Here is a 24,698-nt window from a genome sequence, read left to right on the forward strand (position 1 = left end):
AAAACCCACGATCTTTGGTGATGATCCTGGCAGCAGCCCTCTCTGGGGCAACTCTGCCCAAGAGACCTGGTCCAAGCTTATCACTTTCCTCCTCTTTTGAAGAGTGGCCATGGGGAGGGTGGGGGTAGAGAATTGCCTTTTCTGACATCTCCCTGGCCTGCCAGCTGTTGAGGGGTTTGGTGCTGATGGAATGGAACATCTCCCACACCCCTAGTTGTAAAAGGGGAGGTAATTGTAACCCAGGACCCAGAGGTAAGAACAAGTTCCTGGGATTCGGAGGAGGTGTTTCTGGAGCTGCCCCGTGTTCCTTCTGATGTGTGGGGTGGTAATGCTCACGGCAGAACCCACATCTGCTCTGGGAGGAAGTATGGAAGTTTTTTGCACAGCCAGCATAGGGGGCCCAGCCATATGGGCCAGCTCACAGGCTTCCTAGGTCTGCAGGCTGTTTGGGTTTTGGTGTGTGGGGTGCCAGATATGGCTGCCCTCGCTGCTGATGTTTAGAGTTCTGGGGAAGATTCTGGTGGAGACGGGGCTCTTGTTCAACAAATGCTAAATTCCTAAATTCCTTCCGTGAGAAGACGACTCTGATGTTAAGCGATGTTAATCCGGTGACTGGCGTTTAGCGAAGGGGTGGGTTCTGGTGGGGGGAGTTAGGGCAGGCTGAGGGCTGGGGACTGGAGGTCTGGAATCTCCTCTGGGGGTGGGGAGATGTCTTGTGCTCAACAAAGGAACACTTTAATGAGAGCCTTAAATCAGTCCCATCAGATGTGTCTTAGTGTGGAACCTGCCCATGCGCTGTAAACAGTTTCAATCGAGGCTGAGGCGCTTGCTGTCTGTCTTCTGGTGAAATCCGGGGGCTCAACCCACCCCTGGATGGCATGACTTCAGCGGGCTATGATTTTTCAATAGAAAACGGTAGATTTTTCCATCTCATTGTGTAATTAGCTGGATTTGTAGTGAGACCCCGCTGCTAATAAGGCAGGAGTAGGGGACCTAGGCCGGCTAGGTTTGTGGATTAGGCCATTTTGAAGTTTGGGTAATTATGCTGTAAACGGCTGAGGAACTTTCCGAACTTTGAGGTCCCCGTTGTGATAAACATGGTGGAGGAGGCGGAGAGGGCTTGACGTTTGAAACCTGGGATTCTTCGCCTCGCCGCTGGAGTGGTTGGTTGGAGTCACCACCCATCCCTCTTCCCACCCCCGACACTGGGTTCTTTCCTCCAGGATCTTGTTTCTTTGGGGAAATGGAATTGTCACGTCCTGAGATGGCTTCCGCAGCCTGTAATTCAGCCCTTTTATCAGTGATGGGCTTTCTCAGATGTTGGGAAGTATGGCGGGAGGGCTACAGTAATTTCTGCTCATCCCTTGCCAAAGGATCTAGTCAGACTCCTGGCGTTCAGAGCAGGGCTGAGTGGTGGAGAGAGCCCAGGCCATCGGGACGAAGTGTTTGCCAAAACAGCAACTCGAGGTTCTTTGACAGGCCCTGGCAGATTTCTTCACCTCACAGTTTGCCTCCTCTGTAAAGGGACTTACTTCCTGGAGTTGTGCTCAGGATCAAATGTAATGAAGTATATAAAGGGCCCCTTTCTTGTTCTTCCCTCTCTGGTGGTGTGCTGCCAGCATACCTTTCCAGCTTGACAGTCACCCCCAACAATAAACATGTTCCACTCACTGGAACCCTCCATTCCAGCTCAACTAGTCTCTTTCCCATCCCCTAAAACATACGGGGTTTCGCAGACCTTTCTTTTCTCTCTGGCCGGTCTCCTGGTATATGCCGCCTTCCCCATCTCTTTTGCCCAGCCCCACCTCCACTTCCTTCCTGAAGCTGTCCCATCTCTCCTACCAGAAGGTGGATGCCTGGAGAACCTCTGGACTCTTAGGCCATCTTCCATATTTTTGCCCCACTTGGATTTTAACTTACTGAAGGGATTTAACTTACTGTAGAATTTATTATGGTGGTATCTTATTTATAGTAGATCCTTATCTAGGTTTATTAAAAAGTGAATGAAGCATTTGGGTACAGGGCAGAGTGACCAATGGCAAAGGTAAACAGCCCCTTTGCCTGCTAGGCAGTGGGGGGGTCTTTTGTGCCCTTTCCCACTTCTCTGGGTTGGGGTTGCCTGTCCCCTCTCCTTGTGCCTGTTCTACTGTGACCCAGTCAAGGGACCAGATCTTCCTTCCCTGTCCCTGGGCTGTCTGTCCTCTGCGGCGGTTTTCTGAGTTTTGATGTGGCAGGGCTTCTGGCTTTCTCTAAGAGTGCTAGGCATGGGCATCCACCTCTGCATATGGAGCTGACCTGCCTGGAAAGGCCACAGCTTAACCACCATGAGCTATATAGGGGCCTAGATTATCTACAACTTTGCCACTCAGAACGAGGGCCAGGGACTTCCCTGGTGGCGCAGTGGTTAAGAATCCACCTGCCAATGCAGGGGACACAAGTTTGAGCCCTGCTCCGGGAAGATCCCACATGCCGCGGAGCAACTAAGCCCGTGCGCCACAACTACTGAGCCTGTGCTCTAGAGCCCGCAGCCACAACTACTGAACCCGCGTGCTTAGAGCCCGTGCTCGGCAACAAGAGAAGCCACTGCAATGAGAAGCCCGTGCACCGCAACGAAGAGTAGCCCCCGCTCACTGCAACGAGAGAAAAGCCCGCGCAGCAATGAAGACCCAACGCAGCCAAAAATAAATATAAAATAAATAAATAAAATTATTAAAAAAAAAACCAAGGGCCAAAGACCAGCATCATCAGCATTCCCTGAGAGCATGAATCGGAGTTCCAGACTGCATTTTAACAAGCTCCCCAGGTGACTGCACCCAAGGTTCCAGAAGTCCTGCTCTAAGCATCCTTCCTTATATAGAAACTCGAGGTACAGAGCTTTCCCGTTGCAACAGTACGAATCAGGAGCCCTAGCTCTTGCACAGTATTTGAAGACTTAGCTTAAATAACCTTTAGTTCATGTGAACTCTCCGGTGTGATATTATACACTTAAAAATGACCTCACTTTGGGTTGAATTTGAATTAGATTTTGTCAGGAAACTTGTCCATTAAAGGTGTGACTCCAGAGGATTTGCAGCACTAAGGGTGGAGCTCTGTTCCTCTGGGAGCTTTTCCTAGAGGAGCTTGTGTCTCAATTTGTAAAGAGAGCCAGTGGAGAAATTGGATTTGTTAGGAAGAAGTTTGGTCTGTGGACGACTTTTCAGGAATACGTTTGGTTCATAAAGGGAGGCAATGTCTCCACTGGGCTGCAACAGTTGTAGTTGTTAAAGTTCTGGAGGATTTCATATTTTGGAGTGGGGCGGGTTTGGGTGAGTTGTGTGTTTTTAAGCCAGTACAGCTTCTGTGAGACTCATCTGGGAGGGAGGGTGGCCAGTTCAGACTCTTAATATTTGAGCCAAGAGCAGTGTGGGACCAGGGATTCAGTCTTTGGTGTGTTCCTGATGGAGGAAAGGGTCATTAAACCCGGCTGGGTATCCTTGGCCTGCGTCCCTTAGCCTCCCTTGGCTCTCCCTAACCTCAGTACATGCCTCTCTGCTCTGTTGCCCGGCAGAGCCACGTGGTGGGACCACGGTTGCTGGCGCGGGCTCTGGGCTGCCAGCCTGCCTCTCTCCTCGAGTCCTGCGCTGCCCCCCACCCCCCAGCTGTCTGGTCCTTTGTCCCGAGGGTATGGGGGTCCTGCCGTGTGGCTGAGGTAGAGTCCCGCCTTGGGGTTCTCGGCGTTCACTGCTCAGTGCACGTTCAGCCCCGCCGAGCCCCCTGGCGCTTTGGTGGAGCTGGCGCAGGAGCTGCTACAGCTAATCAGTGGTTTGAGGAAGCCCTCTGTAGTCTGTCACTTTTTCCATCCTCTTTTCTTCTCTGAGTTCAGGCCACTTCCCTCCCAGTAATGCTACACAGCGGCAGTGGGGCAGGGAGGAAGCTGTGCTGGAAGGGCTGACCTATGCGGGCGCCTTCCCCCTCTCGCAGCTTGGTTTGGGGTCCCGGAGCTCTTGTGTCCCTGGGTGCATTAACTGAGTGAACGCACAGGTGAGTGGAATGCAATCTACCGGCTGTCCTGCAGATCCTACGTTCCCTGCCAGAAACTTAGACCCTGATGTGCAGGACATGAACTGGCTGGCTCTGGTGTGTATGTAACTTCTGATAACTGGGTCCTGAGTCTTTGGGGTAGGGTTTGTGAGTCGCACATTAAGAAGACGCGGGTTTGTGTTTCTCAGATACGTGGTCCAGAGACCATTGGGGAATATAGTGGGAGGGCAGGTAGCCAGAGGTACTGGTTAAAATTTGAGTCGCCTGAACCTTAACTGCAGGTCTGCCCATCAGTCGTTGGGGGAGGAGCCAGAACGTGTAGTTTATTTTCCCATTTGTTAGATTACATTGTATTGTTTGAATAGCCAGTCCTCTCACATAGTTCAAGTCTCAAAAGGAAACTGCATTTTAAAAGAGCTTCCCAGCAGATTCCTATCTACTCTCAAGTTTGAGAACCACTGTGTAGCCATAAGGAGAATTTGTCTAAAGTGGCGGTGTGGTGATGAGAAAGAGGTATTGATGCTGAGAGGGGTTGAGGATGGGCTCAGTTCAAAGCTTTTGGGTGAAGCTGTTTCAGGTGGCGCAGGAGGCAGGAAGGAGACAAGATGATGAGAATCAGATGAAATATAATGGGAGGCAACACTTGGTAAAGTGCTAAATAGATGGAATAACATTCCAGAATGTGTAGGAAGGTGAGTCCATGATGCAGGAGCAACTGGGGGCAGTGGGAGGGCTTCAGAGAGGAGAAAGGATTCACTTTGCTAGTAGCTGTAGTCTGTGGTGACTGATCAGAATGACGGAAAGGCATTGGATCAAGACTCTGAAAACTTGGGTGGCTCTCTGCTGATACCACACACGATAAAGAAGAGAAGTGACACCTATTGGCTCACTGCTGCTGGTCACACGACCCTGAACTGTTTAATTAACCTTTCTGAGCCTCAGTTTTCTCCTCTGCAAAATGCAAATGATGCTGACCCCTGCCTTGCCCGCCTCCGGGAAGTTAGGGTGTAGCAGTCACAGCTGTGAAGGTGGTTGACCCGGGGAAGCAGCCCCTCTGGCCAGCCCTGCTGTCTCTTCCCAGAGACGGTCCTGACCTTCCGTCTCCCTTTAAGGTGTCAGCCTTTCGTTCCACTCCCGTCTGTCTAGAATGGTTTGCGAGGGCTCAACCTGGTCACTCTTGACCGATAGCTTTAGAAAAGGTTTTCTCATTCTAAAGCACAGATTTTCTAAACGGGTCTCAGTATTCCAACAGCAGCTCGGAAATGTGGGCACAGCCACTTCGCGTTTCCTGGTAGGAACTCTTCCTCCCTCTATCCCGGTGGCAGATTCTCCCCAGGGTGATGAATGCTGGTTCAGGGCCACCTCCCTCGGCCTGCTGAGGTTCTTCCAGGGAGTGAGTAGGAAAGTGTGCTTCTTGCAGCCGAGGCGGACTTTTATAATACCCAAGGGAGGGTGTTTATCATCACAGGATGGCTGTGGGGTCTCCCCCGTCAGTTACTCTGTATAACTTGCAGGAACTCCTCCTATGAGAACCATGGGGAGGTTCCTGAGGTGCGGTGTGGTCTCCCTATGAGGGGGTTAAGGTGGCCAGAGTGGGCGCTGGCATACACCGCTTCTCCTCCAGGAGACACTGACTCTTTTGTCCCCTTCTTGGATTGGTGGTGGTGGTGGTGGTGGTGGTGGGGCAACGAGGAGAATGCTTGTCTGCTCTTGGGACTTCTGGGATGTCCTAGCAGCTAGCTCATAAGGTGCCTTTGTGCAAATTAGAAATAGGCACCCTTCCTCCAAGTGACTGCAGCCCTGCACCAGGACACAGGGCTTTGGCTAGTGGAGCACAGGCAGTATTTCAGTATTACTCCCTTGGCCGGGCATTTGAGCAGTGCACAACCTGTACGGTCGTACGTGGCTGTGCCATTGGAATGAGAGCCTTGCAGCTAGTTGCTCTTTGCTTCTCAGTTGGTAGGCCAAGATGATTTTGGCGACCTCTATTCTAATAATATGTTTCATAGGAGCCCTTTTCACTACTGTTCTCCTGTCTCCTGTGGTGGGGGCGTGGGGCACTACTGCTCATAACATACACTAGGAGAAGCCTGGGAGGCTGGGCCCCCAGTGCTGTACCCATTCCATAGTATATGTCTGTGGCTGCTGAGGTCTTGGCCTGTTTCTGGGCTCCTTTCCCCGCCAGAGGATTTTGCTGCCTTGCAGATTCAGGCATCTAGCCTGATGTGATCACTGATGTAGAAGTCTGGCTGTCTTCAGGGAAGAAATGCTGCTCACAGTTTATTTCCCATTTCATTAAGGAGCTTCATGCTTACCTCTCTCCTGTGTCCTCTCTCTCTTGGGACCCCGGGGCCTCCCACAGCCCCAGGTAAAGTGTGTGGGCATTCCTGATTCAGAGGAATTCCTGCAGTAGAAGTGGTGTCACTTCAGTGGAAAGGATGGGTCCTAGGTCTTGCTGGACTTTAGTTCTGGGTACCCTACGGGTGTTCCTGCCTCTTAGCCTGAGGAGACATTGTGAGGAGCACCGGGTTGGGACTTGGGAGATGCGGACCCTGCTTCCACATTTGCCCCAGATTGCTCGTGTGACCTTGGGCAAATCCCACCTACCTCTCCGGCCTCAACTTGAGAAGCCCTTGGAGGACCTTGCCTGTGGTGACCGTTGAGGCCAGCGCAGCCTTACCATCCACAACCCCCAGCTGTGCTTCTGCCACACCTTGTAAGGTTGTCCTCCTCGCCCTCAGTGCTGGGAGAGCATTTGCGTCTGAGGACTGCGTTTTATCCTGGAGTGTCTAGTGCATGGGCACAGATGCGTCTGGACTCGATCAGCTGGAATTAGGGTGTCACTCCCTGGGTGCCGAAGGGAATGAAAGGTTTGGAGAGTTTGGGGAGGGAGTTCTTACGAGAAAAAAAAACACGAGAGTTTTTATCTGAGTATGGGAAAACAGCAATCTTTACCTGGTTCGTTTCAGTCTCAGTATTTGAGGAACCAGTGTCCGGGTGGGAAACCCCTTTTCTTCTTTTGCACAGAAGGGAGGACAACTGGAGGGAGGCTTGGAGTTGGGAAGAGGGGTTGGGTGTGCTTTGGGAGAGCCTCGTCCGTGATAACCGACAGCTGTACTCAGCTTTGCAGTTTACAGAATGCTTTCACTCGCACTGACTTTCCATCCTATCAAGCCCCAGAGGCAGGATGAGGGTGGTTGGGTTTTGTTTGTTTGTTTGTTTCCGGAGGAGTGGGGGTGGGAGGCATTTGAGAGGTAAAGAAGCTGAGGCACAAAATACGATCTGCTCAGGAGATGCAGAGATGCAGAGATGGTAAGTAATAGAGCTGTTTCCTTGCTCTCATATGTCCTTGTATGTATGTCATCACTAGAGGCTATGAAATGTTGCACATACGCCTTGGAACCAGGTAAATATTGGGGAGTGGATTTTGCAGCCGGGATAACTCTCTGGGTGGGCTTAGAGGCAACCCTGCTAGAGTCAGAGGGAGTGTGTCCATAACTTAAACCTGGAGAGATCTTTTGGGACACAGCATTCAGGATTGCTCATTTTTCTCCCCCCCCCCCGCCTTTTTGGTTACAACAGTCAGGTTAAAGTTTTCGATGGCCCATTCAGAGGTGTGTATACGTCTTAAAGTTTTTAGTGTTATGATCAGACTATATGTAATCTAGAAGTCCAGAACTCTATGCCTGCATCCCCAAGATGTGAGCTTTTCTCATGAACCCACGAGTCCTGAGTCTCTTCCGCCTGGTGCTTCTGGAAGGTCATGGGCAGTTACAGGCCCGGGCTTGCAGGTGTGCTACCACATTCCAGACTGGTGTGCCTGCTGAGAGTTGCATACTGGGTTATGCTGCGGTGGAGACTACGTAGGTGGTAACAGAATCATCTCTGCTCTCAGTTTACTGCCTCTGACGTCTTTTGTATAGAGAGATGTGCCCGTGCCCTGGCACATAGTAGGGGCTTGATGGATGTAGGTTTCCTTCCATTTCTGACTTTGGAGGCGAGTCTTAATTCTCAAGAGGTTTCGGAAGAGGTTGAACAATGACCTCGACATCCTGAGAGACGTAGGTTCTTTGGTGCCAGGTGTATCTCCCTTTGGCTCAGCCGTTGACCGTGCTTGGCAATCCCGCTGTTTGTTCTTCCGCTTCTGAAGTTCTCAGGTTGCAACACGGGAACTTACGCTCTATCATGGAGGGTGCAAAGCGACACTTCAGTGTTCTGATTCTTTTGTAGCTCATCTATTAAAAAAACCCACAAAGATGAGCTGTTTCCCAGCTGGGAGAAGAAAGAGTAGGCTCCTTCAGGCTGGCAGTTCCATTGAGAGGTGGTGTGCTAGGATGGCATTTGTGATCCCAAGTTCACTTCCAGCCACCTGAATAACAAAACAAATCACAGACAAAGAAAACGGTTGTCTTACAGTCTTGCGGGGGGGGGGGGGGGGGAAAGGAAATGCTGTTGGTCTTGGAGCTGCAGCTACAAAGAGCAAATCATTCTGTTTGGTTAATTTAGCAGATTAAACCAATTGTTAAACTGACCAATTTAAAAAATGCCCAACTTGCCAGCAGTTTTGTAGCCTGTGATCTGGGCTCCTCCTCTACTGTAGGGGTTCGGGCCTCCTGCAGGAGGAGCTTGGAGGGGAGGGGGGAATGCTGTGCCTTGGAACAGCCCTGGGGGCCTGGAGGAGGATCTCTGTCTTTTCTTTACCCCCCCCCCCCACCAAAAAAAAACCCTCCTTAAAACAAAAGGCTTTTATTTAGTAAACACCCGCTTGGCACCCAGCCCAATGCAGTGTCCTGAGTTGCTTGGTGCCGCAAGGGGGATGGGTGGGGAGTTTGCCTCTTTATTTCTGTGTAAGAGGTTGGGGTGGCGTCAGCTGCTTCTCAGCCTCCGTGCCTTCCCTTACTCTCTTTGCCTTTGTTTCGAGGGCCTTTTGAAGATGGTCCGAGAGATGCGCTGAGCTGGCCTGCTCTGTCTCCGGTGAGTCTCCACTTGAGCCTCCCCATGAGACTCACTTTCCCAGGCCCCCCAAATTTGCCACTGGAGACCCAGAAAGGGGGCAGGAGAGCCTGGGCCCAGCCGGGCCTGGGCTTGGGTGGCACCTCCCTCGGTCCCCTTCCCACCCGGCCGGGATCAAAGCAGCCTCCTCAGGGAGCAGGGAAATGCCTCTCCCAATAGCCCCACCAGTGAGTAAACAGCCAGGGCCTCTTGCAGCTTTTGAAGCGCGGAGCTTCGGCCCAGAGGAATGCAGAACATTTCATTTTAGGAGTGGACTTAGGTTTCCAGCGCTCTTGGTATTTGCAAATTTGAAACAAATGCCCTCATTTAGCAGCAGGCAGGCTGGGCAGTAAACGGGGGCTGTTTAAGGGCGTTTATGACGGTCACAGGTATTTGTGGGAAGAGGAACCCCAGCAAGTTTGGGAGAGGACAGAGGGTTTATGGTTAGGTGGGTTGTACAAAGGCCCCAGCCAGGTCTCCGGTGGAGGGTTGTTGTTAGGTGGGCTTTGCCATAAAAAGCATTGCTGCCTCCTGCCCCCCAGGAAGTATCTCCTTCTGGCAGACAAAGGGGTTTGGGATGGTGTTTAATCCCCAGTGTTGATGCTCAGGGCCTTGCCCCTCTCACTTAGCTGCCAAAGTATCAGATTTCCAATGAACCCTTCCTTCTCCCACTCCCAGAGCTTGAAAGGCTCATTAAATGTGCTTTATGTATAACAAGTTGGCTGAGAGCTTCCCCCCTTCATTTCCAGCCAGTTTTGTGAGGAAGGAGCTAGGAAAACCTGTTTTCCTTTTGTTGTTTTTGGAGGTAGGATCTGTGAAGGTGCAATTGCAAAAAGACCCTAATTTCAGGAATCAGCAAGCAAGTGTTGTTTGCCCTTGAAGGGGCGGGGCAGCTTAACCAAGGCTGGGCTGTCTGAGGCCTGGCTGCCCCGCGCCAGCCCCCATGCCCCCCGCCCCGACCCCGGAAATTCAGAAATCTGTTCAGGAACTGAGTTCTGGCTTTGCAGCTTGCTCCCCGAGAGACCTTAGTTCACTTCGCCTCTCTGAGCCTCAGTTTCTTCTTTTGTAAGATGGTGGTGGTAATACCCATCCCTTTAGGTCTCGTGAGAATTAAATGAGCTAGTACTGTATTTCACGAACTCTAAGATGCTCTCTCTCCCCCTCCCCAGTTTCACTTCTTTGGTTGTGAGATAATTATGTAATGTTGTGTCTTAGTTTAACTGGTACCATTTCCTTTTGCTGGAACATAAATAATGGTGCATCTTAAAATCAGTGACATCTTTGAAATTCAGTGTATGCAAAGGACTTGTCTGTCCTATTGTGAATACTTGATAGAAGGTAGTTAGAATGTGATTTAGTTACAGACCTGTTTTTGCTTCCTGTCTATTAGTAACTTCCAATTGAAGCTGTCTTCCTTTTAGTCTGGCACATAAATAACAAAGGATGTTTAAGACAGAAGGCCTCATGCTAGGTAATGTGGGAGGGGAGGTCGGGGAACTTCTAAATCCTTAAAAAGCAAGCTATACCCAGAAGATGAGGTAGCTGTCCCTAAGCGGGCAAACAGTCTCTTGTGGAAAGAAAATACCTCTCTTATGGTAGAGTCTCTAGTTATTTATTTATTTATTTAGCCACACCACCTGGCATACGAGATCCCGTTTCCCCAACCAGGGATTGAACCTGGGCCTGGGCGGGGAATTCCCCTAGAGTCTCCATTTAAAAAGGCTAAGTTGAGGGGCTTCCCTGGTGGTCCAGTGGGTAAGACTCCATGCTCCCAGTGCAGGGGGCCCGGGTTCCATCCCTGGTCGAGGAATAGATCCCGCATGCATGCTGCAACTAAAAAAAAAAAAAATCCCGCATGCTGCAGCTAAGACCCAGCACAGCCAAATAAATAAAATATTAAAAAAAATTTAAAAGGCTGAGCGGGGAATTCCCTGGCGGTCCAGTGGTTAGGACTTGCCGCTTTTACTGCTGGCGCCAGGGTTTGATCCCTGGTCAGGGAACTAAGATCCCACAAGCCATGCGGCCAAAAAAAAAAAAAAAAAAAAAAAACAAAACATAAAAAGGCTGAGCTATTCCGTGGGGGAGACTGGAGACTCACTCCAGGAATGGATTGTCTGGTAGGCAAACTGAGACAGAACCAGAAGAGGGTAATGAACAAGGCAAGGACACAGAGAAGCACCAAAGGGGGGGGGGACACAGTAAATGCCAGGTGCTCAGAGGATGAAGACCTGAGGGGGGCATGTGGGAGACGCACAGGGGGTGGTAGCATGGGCTTCCGCTCACAGCCGCACAGTTGCATGGGGTTGATAGAAGCTTTGTGGAGACAGCTGGTGCTAATCATTCTGCTTGGTGCTACCTGAGCATTGGCTGGGTGGTGCCATTCCCCCTCAGGACACAAGTGGCCCAAAGGCTGGGGAGTTCTTCCTTTGCTTGAGTTTTGGTTCATCTGATGGTGGGATGGATTGGCTGTCAGGTTGGGGTTTGGATGGCACATGAAAAGACAAAAATATGTCCCTTTTGTATGTGTTAGTGGATATCGAGAGCAAAGCTGCTTTTCTTTTTTAGTAGATTGCTGTGTAGATATGTGTTTTAGGCACCTCACCTTACAGGAGTTTCAGAATGCATTCTTTCTGTGTGGTTGCCCAAAACTTTAACCCTTGGTAGGTGTGCCCAGCTAGGAAAGGGGCTGATTAAGGGCTCGCCTGGAGGGCAAGAACGCAGAAGTCCCAGGGTCTAGAGACTCAGCCCCTCCATGGAGTCAGTGCTCTTCTTTACTTCCTTTGGGAATGTTTTGAAGGAGAATAAAGTGTTGCAGATGATGTGCCTTGAACAATCAGGAAGAAGGGCATTGAGGTTAAGAAAATTCCAGTGCTCTTCTCAGGGCATTTTTGATGATATAAAAATGTATTTTGACAAAACTCTGAAACTTCTGGGGAAGCTGATCTTCCCAGCGTCTGTCCTGGGAGGCAGGGGTTCTTTTTAAACCAGGTCAACAAATTCTTTGAAGCCCTTTTTGTATCTCAAGCACCCAGAGCACTACCCGGGGGGCCCTCCATTGTCCTAAGTGTGACTAGTTGTCCAGTTTGAGAAGCCTTGAGAGGACTTGTCTGGACCTCTCTGGGGCTCCTGCCAGCTGCTGGCCTTGAGGGTGACGGCTGTGGCAGCTGCGTTAACAGCCGTCTGTTCTGGGCCAGGCCGCTGCCTCAGCCTTGGGAAGAGGTGTTGATGAGGCTGATGGGGCAACAAATCCCCCTGAGCCCCAGGTTGGAAGTACATTAGTTAAACGTTGCTCTCAGACTCCTGACAAATTGTTTTCAGTTTTTGCTGCCAAAAGAGAACTCTGAAAACGCGGTGTATGGGTTATTGACACTGTCTCTGTTTTTGTTGCTTCCATGAGGTTGGTGGAGGAGGGCGCCAGTCCAAGGGAGCTTTTCAGGTTCCTCTGGTACCTGACATCAGGTGAAGAGGAGGAGGGGGTGGGCATGTGGGGTGAAGTGCCCTTGAATGCAGGAAGTGTGGTGACTGGACAGGCCTTTGAGGTGCCTGGGACCAGCCTCTTTCATTAGATCAAAGAAATACCTTTTGTTTTTCTGCTCACACTTTCCTCTGCCCTGGAGCCAGAGTCGTAAAGAGGTGGAGTTGTGAGGGTCTGCATCTGGTAGTTGGGGTGGTAGGTGGAGGCGGGGCGGTGGGGGGGTGTCTTCCCTCCCGCTGTGCGCTTCCTGCATCCTGCTCCCACTGTCCTGGTGTGCAGGGGTCTGCCTGGGCTAGCCTGGGCACCCCGGGCTGTGCTGGGCTGCCCTCCCGGTAGGGCCCTACCTGAGCTGGGCTATAAGCTGGAGAAACCAGGCGCACAGAGATGGATTTCACTGCAGGCTAAGTGTTTTGTTGCTGAATCATTTGCATTCATTAAAAGTAGCAAAGGGTGGGCTTCCCTGGTGGCGCAGTGGTTGAGAGTCTGCCTGCCGATGCAGGGGACACGGGTTCGTGCCCCGGTCCGGGAAGATTCCACATGCTGCGGAGTGGCTGGGCCTGTGAGCCATGGCCGCTGAGCCTGCGCGTCCGGAGCCTGTGCTCCGGGACAGGAGAGGCCACAACAGTGAGAGGCCCGCGTACCGCAAAAAAAAAAAAAAAAAAAAAAAAAAAGGAGCGAAGGGTGAGTGATAGTGGAGGCTGCTGCCTTAGAGCCTCATTAAGAATTCTTGGGGCCGGGGAGAAGATGGGCGTAGCTCATTCAGAGCTTACTTAACTTCTGACTGCCTTGGGCATAGGCCAGCTGCTAAAATATGAAAAATGTCTGCCCAGAAGCCCCCAGAGCTTGGCCAGACTGCCCTGGCCAAAGAAAACATACACTTACAATTCATTATTTAGCCTCCTCCTGCGAGTTTGCTCGTGTCTCTTCCTCCCCTGGGACCTTGCTGAGTTGGGGGCACAAGCGGGGGCAGGAAGGCTCCTACGTATTTTAAGGGGAAGCTTAGCCGAAAGCAAGTGCTGTCTCCATTCACCCCACCCACCCCCTGTTTTCTACTGATGGACTTCAGGCTGTCTCTGAGGGTTTGCTCTTGTAAACAGTGCCACCACAAATATCCTTGTATCTATCTGTACCCTTGTGCTTGTGTACCTGAAGGGTAAATTCCCAGAAGTGGAGCTGCTCTGTCAAAGAATAGGAATATATCACAACTGGGTACAGCATTCTGTATTTATGTTATTTTTCTGGGGAGGGTGTTTATAGCTTTCATCAAATTTCTGAATCCCTGCTGTACAGTGGGCCTGTGAAAATCGCACGGGTTAAAGTGTGAAAACTAGTAAGCATGGTTCAGATGTGAGACATTGCTGGGGTGACTGGAAAATTTATCATCCAACCTGGGGCATTGTTAATAATTATGCGAAGACAACCTGCATAAGCCAGGGTTGTTCCAGGTAACTTGGGAGGATGGTAGCCCAGTGCCCACCAAGATCTCTTCCCCTGATCTCTGGGACCATGCATGTTCTCTCTTCTACACCATGGAGCTCTGAATTACCTGCTCCATTTTCTTTTCCATTCTAGCAGCTGTGTTCTTTTTGTTGCTCCCAACTTGATGATGAGCTTAGTAGGGTGGGTCCAGTTCCTGACCTTTGTTTTCCCAGATGCTCAGTGGTTGTTCAAGTTGTTCTTGGATTCCCAAGACCAGAATTTGAGTCCTGGAAGCACTGTAACTTCTGAATTCCATTTCTCTTCTTTTCTTTTTTTAAAAAATATTTATTTATTTATTTGGTTGCACCGGGTCTTAGTTGCAGCAGGCAGGCTCCTTAGTTGTGGCATGCATGTGGGATCTAGTTCCCTGACCAGGGATCGAACCCGGGGCACCTGCATTGGGAGCGTGGAGTCTTAGCCACTGTGCCACCAGGGAAGTCCCTGAATTCCATTTCTTAATCTGCAGGATGACAATGATAATATCCACCTCATAGAGCTATGGTGAGGGTCTAATGAAGGAACGTTTGTGCAGGGGTGTTGCGGCGTGGCCTTTGTTTGTGGGAGGCAGGCTTCAGGGACACACATATTGACATGTGTTGTCACTCCTCATTGACATAGACTTGGGAGCCCTTGAGCATTGCTGGCTGCAGATTTGTGTTTTCCACTTCTCCAGTTATTACCATCCCTTTAATTGCTCTCGTATCTATTCCCTCCCCTTTTATCCTATTGTCTGTGGCTTTGCCATTTCTCCCTTGGAATACTGCTGGAAAAAAGAAGTGAGTTTTTGAAGGCAGCATCTTTTTTTCCCTCTCAAAAATGTCAAGAAGTCATGCACTTCATGAAACCTAAGATAAAAACATCCGGTGAGTCTCAACAGACTGAGATAAAAAGGAAGCTGACCGAGAAGGATGAAGAAGTAATAAGAGGACTGGCTGAGATAATGAAGGAGTATGAGGAGACAAAAAATGCAATAGCAGAATTCAGTTTCCAGTATTCACTTTAAGGAGCTGAATCAGCACTGCAGTTAATCTAATCAATGTCATGCAGTTGAGGAGCTCTCAGATTCCAGAGGAAAATGTACAGTGAGATGAAAACGATGAAAAAATGTGATAATTAGAGAAATAGATTCAAGATTTTAAAAAGGAATAAACAAAGGATATACAAGTAGAATTAAAAAGCAGATCCTAAGAGGCAAATAAAACACAATACATATAACGAAGGAAGAATGGTAGTATTAAAACATAAACCAGATAAAAGCAGAGGTAAATATAGCAGTTAGTATGATAAACTTCAGTGGAATATGTCTCCCACAGAGGTAAGACAAAATTAAGGTTGAGTTAGAAAAGTTTCATGTTCTTTACATGAGACAAACCTAAAATACAGACAGAGTTCATTTTATTCTTTTTTTTAACTTTAGACCAATAGCTTAATTTATTTCACTTATTATTTAGGAAAGAATTTTAAGGTTGTTAATTTTCTTCTGAGTACAGCTTGGAAATTAATAAATTTGAAATGAAAAAATATAGAATTGGTAAGTTCCATTGCTTCAGAAAAAACAAAAGAAACAAAACTTTGGCCAATGCAGTCAAGAAAAGGAGAGACATGGTCAATAAGCAAAGCAAGAAAGGAAAAAGAAGCTTTAACCTCATCCTGGCCTCACAACAATTTCTTGAGGCCAATTTCAACATACTAGGTACCTGGTAGATTCTGGGGACTTAGAGCAGGGAATGAGATAGAACTTACCATTTAGTGGGGAGGGCTAATGAAAATGTGTACTAATAATTACAGTTGTGGTAATTGCCATGGAAAAGATTTTTTAAGTTACAAAGGGTTACCATGTTCAATGCTGTGCTGAGAAGTCGATGCTAGGAGAGTATAAATTATTGAAATGTAATGAGCCATTAGGATGACTAACTAGACCAGTAACTATTAAAAGCAATTGAAAGATAGTGAGAAAATAAACAAAACACCCCCCACCAAACTGTTGTATCAGAGGGCCTTGAGGGGAAATTTTGAAAAATGTAGAAAATCGAGCCTTGTAGTGCTCTATAGGCCATCACAGAGCCAAGGAACAGATGGATGGCCACCCCGTGCATGTCACAAAGTTGATATGACCTTGATCCCAAATGCTGACTGACAGTGTGGAAGAGGAAAATACACTACTTAGAAATATTGGTATGAAAGTCTAAAGAAAATATTGGCAAATACTACGTTAAAGATAATGTACCATAAATAATTAGGGTTTACTCCAAAAATGGCATGGATGGTTTATTTTAATGTAATTCACCAAAATAAGAAGTCAGAGGAGTCACACAGTTATCTCAGTAGATGTGAAAATGACATTAGATACAAATTAACATCCATTCCTGTTTTTTTTTAATCTTAAACAACAGCTAACGTATTTTAAAATGAAATTATAGGGACTTCCCTGATGGCACAGTGGTTAAGAATCCGCCTGCCAATGCAGGGGACACGGGTTCGAGCCCTGGTCCGGGAAGATCCCACATGCGGCGGAGCGACTAAGCCCGTGTGCCACAGCTGTTGAGCCTGCGCTCAAGAGCCCGCAAGCCACAACTACTGAGCCCGCGTGCCGCAACTACTGAAGCCCATGCGCCTAGAGCCTGTACTCCGAAACAAGAGAAGTCACGGCGATGAGAAGCCCGCGCACCGAAACGAAGAGTAGCCCCCGCTCTCCCCAACTAGGGAAAGCCCACGTGCAGCAACAAAGACCCAACGCAGCCAAAAAATAATAAATAAATTTTAAAAAATGAAATTTTAATGCTATTCTCTTTAAAGAAGTCACTACATTAAAATAATAAAGTCTCTACTATTTAACATTATTCTGGAAATTGTAGCTGAGATAATTCTGTAAGAAAACGAAAGTCAAAGTTAATGCTCTTTGCAGGTGGTGCCATTATTTTTACATGTGAAACCCAAGTATCCACTGAAAACCATTAGAATCAGTAAGAGAGTTGAGTCACTTGGCCAAATACAAAACTACACAAAACCCAGAAGTTTCACTAGTTATCAGCAAGTAACCTTTTCGAAAATACAATGGAAACGTTTATCCCATTCACAAAATCAACAACAATAAGAAAACCCATAAAATACGCAGGCGTACAGCAATAGAATGGAAACTGTATGTTGAAGGAGTCAGTAAATAACACACTTCTTTCCTCTGAATTTTAAACCAGTGGATGTAGGGAGGAAAGAAAGACAGACAGGAATTAGACAGATGGAAATTAATGTATCACCTTTATTACAGATAAAGGCTAGGTTGAGGAACAAGGCTGTAATCTGAACAGGATAAGCTTGTCTGATTCATCCCTGAATTAGGGTGTGTGTGTGTGTGTGTGTGTCTGCAGGGGGTATATTCCCCGTCCCCCAAGTGGGCAGGAGAGGAAGGATCAGAGCCAAACATACTCGGGGAGACATCACGCCTCCCTGGAACTTCTGGGAGGAGGTGGAGTGAGACTCCAGTGGTACCTCCTCCACTGAAATGGGGAAGAGTTATTCCTCCTTAAAACTTCCTTTGCTCTCTGAGCTCACCAGGGCTTAATTGTTGAAGGCCCTGGACTTCTAGGAGGTGTGGGTGCCTGGGGTGTGGCTCTTCCTTTCAAGGAAAGGGCACAGCTGTCAGCTGTTCCTGCTTCCACCTTCACTAACCGCACTGCTCCTTTGTGGGTGCTTCCAGAACACCTGGAGAACAGACTAGATTTCCCCCTAAAAGGCTCTCGAAGCAAAACAGGACAGTATTTAAATGAATTCCAAGACAGCTTTGCACCCAAGGGTGAAAATTCACTTCCTATCTAAAGCCCAAATTATGTGCAAACCCATTTTCTTCTGAGTAGTTAAGTAACATTTGAGAACAGGAAGCCTCACTGCCCTGTTCACTGCTGTATTCCCAACACTTAGAACAATGCCTGGCACTTAGTAGGCATTCAGTAACTTAATGACCATTCTCGGGGGGAAAAGTGTAACATGAAATGCAGAAAAGGCCTTATATTAGTGATCTTATTGATTACAAATTAATAAGAAAAAGATAACAGTAAAAATAAACAAGGAAAAAAGTAGACAAGGAAGTTGAATAGAAAATTCAGCTAACCAGTGAACATACAAAAGATGGCTTTATGTTGTCAAGAACAGACTAAATGTCTTAAATGAGTTGCAGAATAAAACAAAGTATTATTTTACGTCTCTCAAATTGGCAAAGATTAATAAGTATCAGTGTTGGTAAGGAAGCATAAATTGGTACAGCCTTTTTAAAGAGCAATTTGTCATTTATCAAAGCCCTGAAATTGTGTTCTCTTTGGTCCAGGGGGAGTCCTGTTTCTAGGAAGTCATACTACAACAAACATTCCCATTACCAATGTGCATAGGTGCCTGTACAGAGAGATTCAGTTGGGGCATTGTTTGTAATGGCAAAAAATTGAAAACCATCTGAATGTCCACGATGAGGGTGTTAGACAAATAGATTTTGGGTCACCGATACAGTGAAATAACATACGGTGGTTGAAATGAATGGGCCAGAACCATGTGAACAGACACGGAAAAATACCTGTGGCTAGCTGTAGGGCAAAAAAAGCAGTTTGCAGAATAGCAGGTGTTCATAGGTTGAATGGTGTCTCCTAAAAGGGTATGTTCAAGTCCTAAGCCCTGTGACCTGTGACCATGACTTTATTTGGAAATAGGGCCTTTGTAGATGTAACCAAGTAAAGAGATGTCATTAAGGTGGGCTCTAATCCTATGTGACTGGTGATGTCCTTACAAGAAGAGAAGAGACAGATGCGCACAGAGGGAGGAAGGTCACATGATGACGGAGGCAGAGCTTGGAGTGATGTAGCCACAAGCCAAGGAGTGCCAGGGATTGCCTGCAACCACCAGAAGCTGGGAGAGAGGCATGGAACAGACTCTTCCTAGAGCCTCCAGAAGGAACCAGCCCTGCCGACACCTTGATTTGGCACCTCTGGCCTCCAGAACTGTGAGAGAATAAGCTTCTGTTGTTTTAAGCCACCCAGCTGTGGTCATTTGTTACAGCAGCCCTAGGAAACTAATAGACCAGGTATGACGTTATCCCATGATCATGCCTTCTGTGAATGTACCGTGACAAAGAGCTTCTTCAGTCCATCTTCTAACCTAACAGCCACCTCCTTGGAAACGGGGACTCACTGTATTGGTGATTTTTTTTGGTCCGGGGACAGCCTAAGCAGGGTAAACTTGGATTTCACCTCCTTTGCCTTCTCCACCCCTCACAAACCAGTGTCCTAGTGGCCTTTTGCTGTGTTCCCCCTCATCATCCCTTAAACTCTGAGCATCCGGAATTACCCTGAGTTCGTGTTTTGTTTCTGTGCTTCTTTTTCTATTTGCCAAGCCCTGTTCCTTCTTTTTTTGTGTTTTTAATTTTTTTATTTTTTGGCCACTCTGTGCGGCATGTGGGATATTAGTTCCTTGACCAGGGATTGAACCCATGCCCCCTGCATTGTAATTGCAGAATCTTAACCACTGGACCGCCAGGGAAGTCCCCAAGCCCCGTTCCTTCTTAAAATCTTGTTTTGAAGAGCCTTCTTCCAGGATGCTTCTCTGCCCCCTTATACCCTCACTCTGAGTTAAAAGCCTGCCTTGTGCACCCACCCGTCGTGCACCCACCCATCATGCTGTGTGATAATGTGGTAAAGCCTAGTGATTATGATAGGTTTTCCTTTGGAGCCAGATGACCGGAGATTTGAATCCTGCATTTGTCACTTACCAGCTATGTTACCTTGAGCAAGTGGCTTCACCTTTCTGTGCCTCAGTTTCCTCATCTGCATAACGGGGGTCGTAGTACCTACCTCACTGGGTGGTTTTAAGCATTAACAATGGGGTTAAAGCTCTCGCAATAGTGGCTGGCACGTAATAAGCGGTCAGTAAGCCTTCGCTGTTGTAATTATATGTTTACTTGTCTGACTCCCCCACTAAACAGAGATACTTAAAGGCAGTAATTGTATTTTTCTCTCTCCATCCCCAGTGTCTTGCAGAGTAGTTGGCACATGGTAGGCATTAAATAAATGTTTGTTGAATTAATAATGATAATTAATGTAATTGCCGACCAGGATCCCATATTGGGCTCAACTCTGTTTGGATTCACATCATGCAGGGGCCAGTGAACCCACCACAGATCAGCTGGTATTTCCCAAGCTCCTCCAATGGGCAAGGCGTCCACAGTGGAGGGGATGGAAGAGTGGACGTCCAGCCCCTGACCTCAGGGAGCTGAGAATCTGGTGGAGAAGATGGTGGAAGCGCACGAAACATTAACAACAACAATATTAGGTCTTAACCGTTTGTGGGAGCAACAGAAGAACGTGCATTCACAGTTAACTATTTCAGCCCTTGTTTTCCAAATTCTTTCTAGAGAGCTTCTTTTTTTTAAAATAAATTTATTTATTTATTTTTGGCTACTTTGGGTCTTCGTTGCTGTGTGTGGGCTTTCTCCAGTTGGGGCGAGCGGGGGCTACTCTTCGTCGTGGTGCGTGGGCTTCTCATTGCGGTGGCGTCCCTTGTTGCGGAGCCTGGGCTCTAGCCGCGCGGGCTTCAGTAGTTGTGACACACGGGCTCAGTAGTTGTGGCTCACGGACTCTAGAGCGCAGGCTCGGTAGTTGTGGTGCACGGGCTTAGTTGCTCCGTGACATGTGGGATCTTCCCGGAGCAGGGCTTGAACCCTTGTCCCCTGCATTAGCAGGCAGATTCTTAACCACTGCGCCACCAGGGAAGTCCCATAGAGAGCTTCTTTTTAATAATGAAACATAGATCTGGAGGCTTCGTCAGGGTCAGATTTGATTTTTTTTTTCCAGGTATACTTTCTCAGTAGGCACATAACATCTGGCTGTCTCTCTGGAATTAGCAGCCGTCAATAATCATTGCTAGATCCAGTATTTCATTAGGGACTATAAAATGGTGATATTCTGTGTATCAGCTGGAGACTTCTATAAAGATAAACCGCCCCTTATTAACTGTTTGGTTACCCTGAGGTATAGCTGTTCACGAAAGGGAGAGTAAATGCTTCTTGACCAGTTTTTAAAATAATGAGCCTCTTGCCAGGTGTCCTCGAGTGAGTGACATCGTCTTTAAACCCTGCGTGGCAATCCCTGATGCACCGCCGTGATGCCCAGGGAAGACAGGGCAACCTGGAAGTCCAACTACTTCCTTAAGATCATCCAACTTCTGAATGATTATCCGAAATGCTTCACTGTGGGAGCAGACAATGTGGGCTCCAGGCAGATGCAGCAGATCCGCGTGTCCCTCCGCAGGAAGGCTGTGGTGCTGATGGGCAAGAACACGATGATGGACAAGGTGATCCGAGGGCATCTGGGAAACAACCCAGCTTTGGAGAAACCGTTGCCTCACATCCAGGGGAACGTGGGCTTTGTGTTCACCAAGGAGGACCTCACTGAGATCAGGGACATGCTGCTGGCCAATGACATGCCACCTGCCGCCCTGCAAAGTCACTGTGCTGGTCCAGAACACTGGTCTGGCCCCTGAGAAGACCTCCTTCTTCCAGGCTTTAGGCAATACACTAAAATCTCCAGGGGCACCATCGAAATCCTGAGTGATGTGCAGCTGATTAAGATTGGAGACAACTTGGGAGCCAGTGAAGCCCCGTTGCTGAACATCTCCCCCTTCTCCTTTGGGCCGGTCATCCAGCAGGTGTTTGACAATGGCAGCATCTGTAACCTTGAAGGGCTCGACATCACAGAGGAAACTCTGCATTCTCGCTTCCTGGAGGGTGTCCGCAATGTTGCCAGCGTATGTCTGCGGATTGGTTACCCAGCTGTTGCATCTGTACCCCCTTCTATCATCAGTGGGTACAGGTGGGTCCTGGCTTTGTCTGTGGAGACTGATTACACCTTCCCACTTGCTGAAAAGGTCAAGGCCTTCTTTGCTGATCCGTCTGCGTTTGTGGCTGCTGCCACCACTGTTGCTCTTGCTGCTGCTGCTGCAGCCCCAGCCAAGGCTGAAGCAAAGGAAGAGTCGGAGGAGTCGGACGAGTGTATGGGATTTGGTCTCTTTGACTAATCGCCAAAAAGCGGCCGACTCAGCCGGCTTTATTTGTGAAACAAGGAAAGAAACGCTTACGTCTCTTACCAAAAAATAAAATAAAATAAAATAATGAGTTGGTTTTCTAGCATCCTTCAAAGGTGACCAATGGAGGACTTTGGGCTCTTTTTTTTTTTAATTTTAAAAACTTTTTTTATTTTTTTAAATCTTATGATTTGGCATTACCGGTGTCTTTTTAAAAAAATTTTATTGGAGTATAGTTGATTTACAATGTTGTGTTAGTTTTAGGAGTACAGCAAAGTGAATCAGTTATACATATACATATATCCACTCTTTTTTTAGATTCTTTGCCCATGTAGGCTGTTACACAGTACTGAGTAGACTTCTCTGTGCTATACAGTAGGTTCTCATTAGTTATCTATTTTATATATAGTAGTGTGTACATGTCAATACCAATCTCCCAATTTATCCCTACCCTCTGGGCTCTTTTTTTTTGGCGGTACGCGGGCCTCTCACCATTGTGGCCTCTCCCATTGTGGGGCACAGGCTCCGGACGCGCAGGCTCAGCGGCCATGGCTCATGGGCCCAGCCGCTCCGTGGCATGTGGGATCTTCCCGGACCGGGGCACAAACCCGTGTCCCCTGCATCGGCAGGCGGACTCTCAACCACTGCGCCACCAGGGAAGCCCTGGGCTCTTTTTTTTTAAACATCGTTATGAACTCACAGATTTTAAACTTACCAGTGTGTTAAGGCCATGTAGTTCTTACCCTTATGAAGCTTAAAAGGTCCCTTCTTGGCCTCGCGGGAGCCTCTTCAAGCTGGCCCTGACCCTTTTGATGTGGCCCTGCTTGTCTTTGCTCATTTCCTCGTATGATAAGATGTTCCAGGTTCATTTGGCACATTTCCTGCCCAGACCTGGAATCAGGTACTTCTCCAAGGAAGAAGGGCATGAATTTTTTGGGATACTGGTACAATATTACCAAACCACTTTCCAGAAGGACATTATTATCATTTACACTCCCATCTTCAAGGCATGAGGACCATTTTCTCCATATACTCAACTAGTGTTGAGTGTTATTTTAAAAACTTGGCATTCATTTGATAGGGCAGAATGATTTGCATTTCTTATTTGCATTTATGTTCCAATTTGCATTCATTAGGTTACTGGTGCATTGGAATGTTTTCTTATCTTTATTAATCATTTATATTTGTTTTGAGAAGACATGCTGTTTTGACCATGTTACTGTTAGAATTTTAGTAGTTATTATGATTGATTTGTAACTGTGTATCAAGGCCAGCAGCCCCTTTTCTGTCGATTGCTAGAAACCATTTTCCTAGTCGGTCGTTTGCCATTGAGAGTTGATGACAACTTCTATTTTATGTAGTCAGATATTATCCTTTATAAAGCATTTTCCAGTCCTCTCTCATTGGGGACTTCCGGGATCAGAAAGCTGAACCCTAAGAGTTATCTCCAGGCATTAGTTGGCACCCAAACATTCACTGTGCTGTCCTCACCTAACTACCGTTGGGTCCCTTGAGGCCAGAGTCCTGCCTCCTTCCAACATGGTCTGGATCCATATTTTCACCCAGACAGACTCGCTCTGACTCTTCTTCATAGTGAAGGTGGGGGAGTGACTGAAACGATGAGCAACTGCTAATCCGGGCACTGCCTGGAGGTTCCCGGGGCAGTGGGCCAGAGAGCGCAGAGGTCCCAGCAGTCAGCTGTTTCCCTGTGGAGACCCGCTTACGTGACCCGCCAGCTCCAAGGCTCCATGGGGCAGCTGCGGGACAAAGTTTTGGACCCCAGGGTCTGTTCAGAACCTATACACCCACATGGCAGAGATTGAGTGGGTGGCGAGTCAAACAGGGCAGCCGGCAGCTGCAGACGGTCTGCGTGAGAGGGGTGCCGACCAAGGCCTACACTGGGTGAGAGGTGGTTGTCATGGGACGGAGGCCCTTAAAAGATTAAAAAAAAAAAATCTTGAACATAATAATGAAGAGCAAGAATGGCTAAGAGCCCAAACTCATATGATACTTAATACGTGCCAGGCACTGTTCCAAACACGCTACATTGGTTAACATGTGAATTTACTTTTCGCAAGCCTAGGAGGTAGATACTGTTATTAGCACCATTTTATAGCTACAGAAACGGAGACACCAAGAGGATAAACAGCTTGCCCAAGGTCATATGCTCGGTAAGTGGGAGAGGAGAATTGAAGTGCAGACAGTCTGACTCCAGACTCTGAGCTCTTGTCGCACCTCGGTCCTGCCTGTACACTGTGAGCCAGGGCCTTAAAGTGGTGCAGCTCTTCAGACTTCCCAGGGGGCATTTCGTCCCTGCAGGATAAGGAGCAGCTGGCTTTACAGATGGGGAAACTGAGGCCTGAAGGACAGAGTGATTTGCTCAGAGCCGTCTGTGCAAGTCAGATGCAGGTCTTTCTGTAGGTGACACTCGTTTGGCATCAAAGTCAAACTCTTTGAACCTCCTAGGAACAGAATTGCTCTTAGACAGGTACAGGCAGTGGTTACCTTTTCCCTTTGAGAGGGCTGACCCCTCCGGGGTCTGGTGAACAGGGGGCGTCTTACTTAGGAGTTTGCTGGGCTCCTGAGGGCTGTGGAGGCGGGCCTGCTCTCGGGATCTCATGGTCTGAGCCCAGGCTGTGGCCGTTTCTGGAAGTTGACGTCTTTGCCCTTGTGTGAG

General features: G+C 48.1%; 1 protein-coding gene and 1 pseudogene across 2 annotated transcripts in view; both read left to right on the top strand.

Moving 5' to 3' along the window:
* Nucleotides 1-24,698, top strand: part of PTK7 (protein tyrosine kinase 7 (inactive)) — a 60,060-nt gene that overhangs the window by 1,322 nt on the left and 34,040 nt on the right. The gene's annotated exons all lie outside the window — the stretch shown is intronic.
* LOC113631133 (60S acidic ribosomal protein P0 pseudogene) lies at nt 7,628-22,083 on the top strand (annotated as a pseudogene). Its single transcript, XR_003437191.1, has 2 exons — nt 7,628-7,638; nt 21,030-22,083. The product of XR_003437191.1 is annotated as a 60S acidic ribosomal protein P0 pseudogene (transcript).

The sequence above is a fragment of the Aethalodelphis obliquidens genome, unplaced genomic scaffold (assembly GCF_003676395.1).
Source record: "Aethalodelphis obliquidens isolate GAN/ISIS:26980383/991018 unplaced genomic scaffold, ASM367639v1 scaffold31, whole genome shotgun sequence".
Taxonomy (NCBI): domain Eukaryota; kingdom Metazoa; phylum Chordata; class Mammalia; order Artiodactyla; family Delphinidae; genus Aethalodelphis; species Aethalodelphis obliquidens.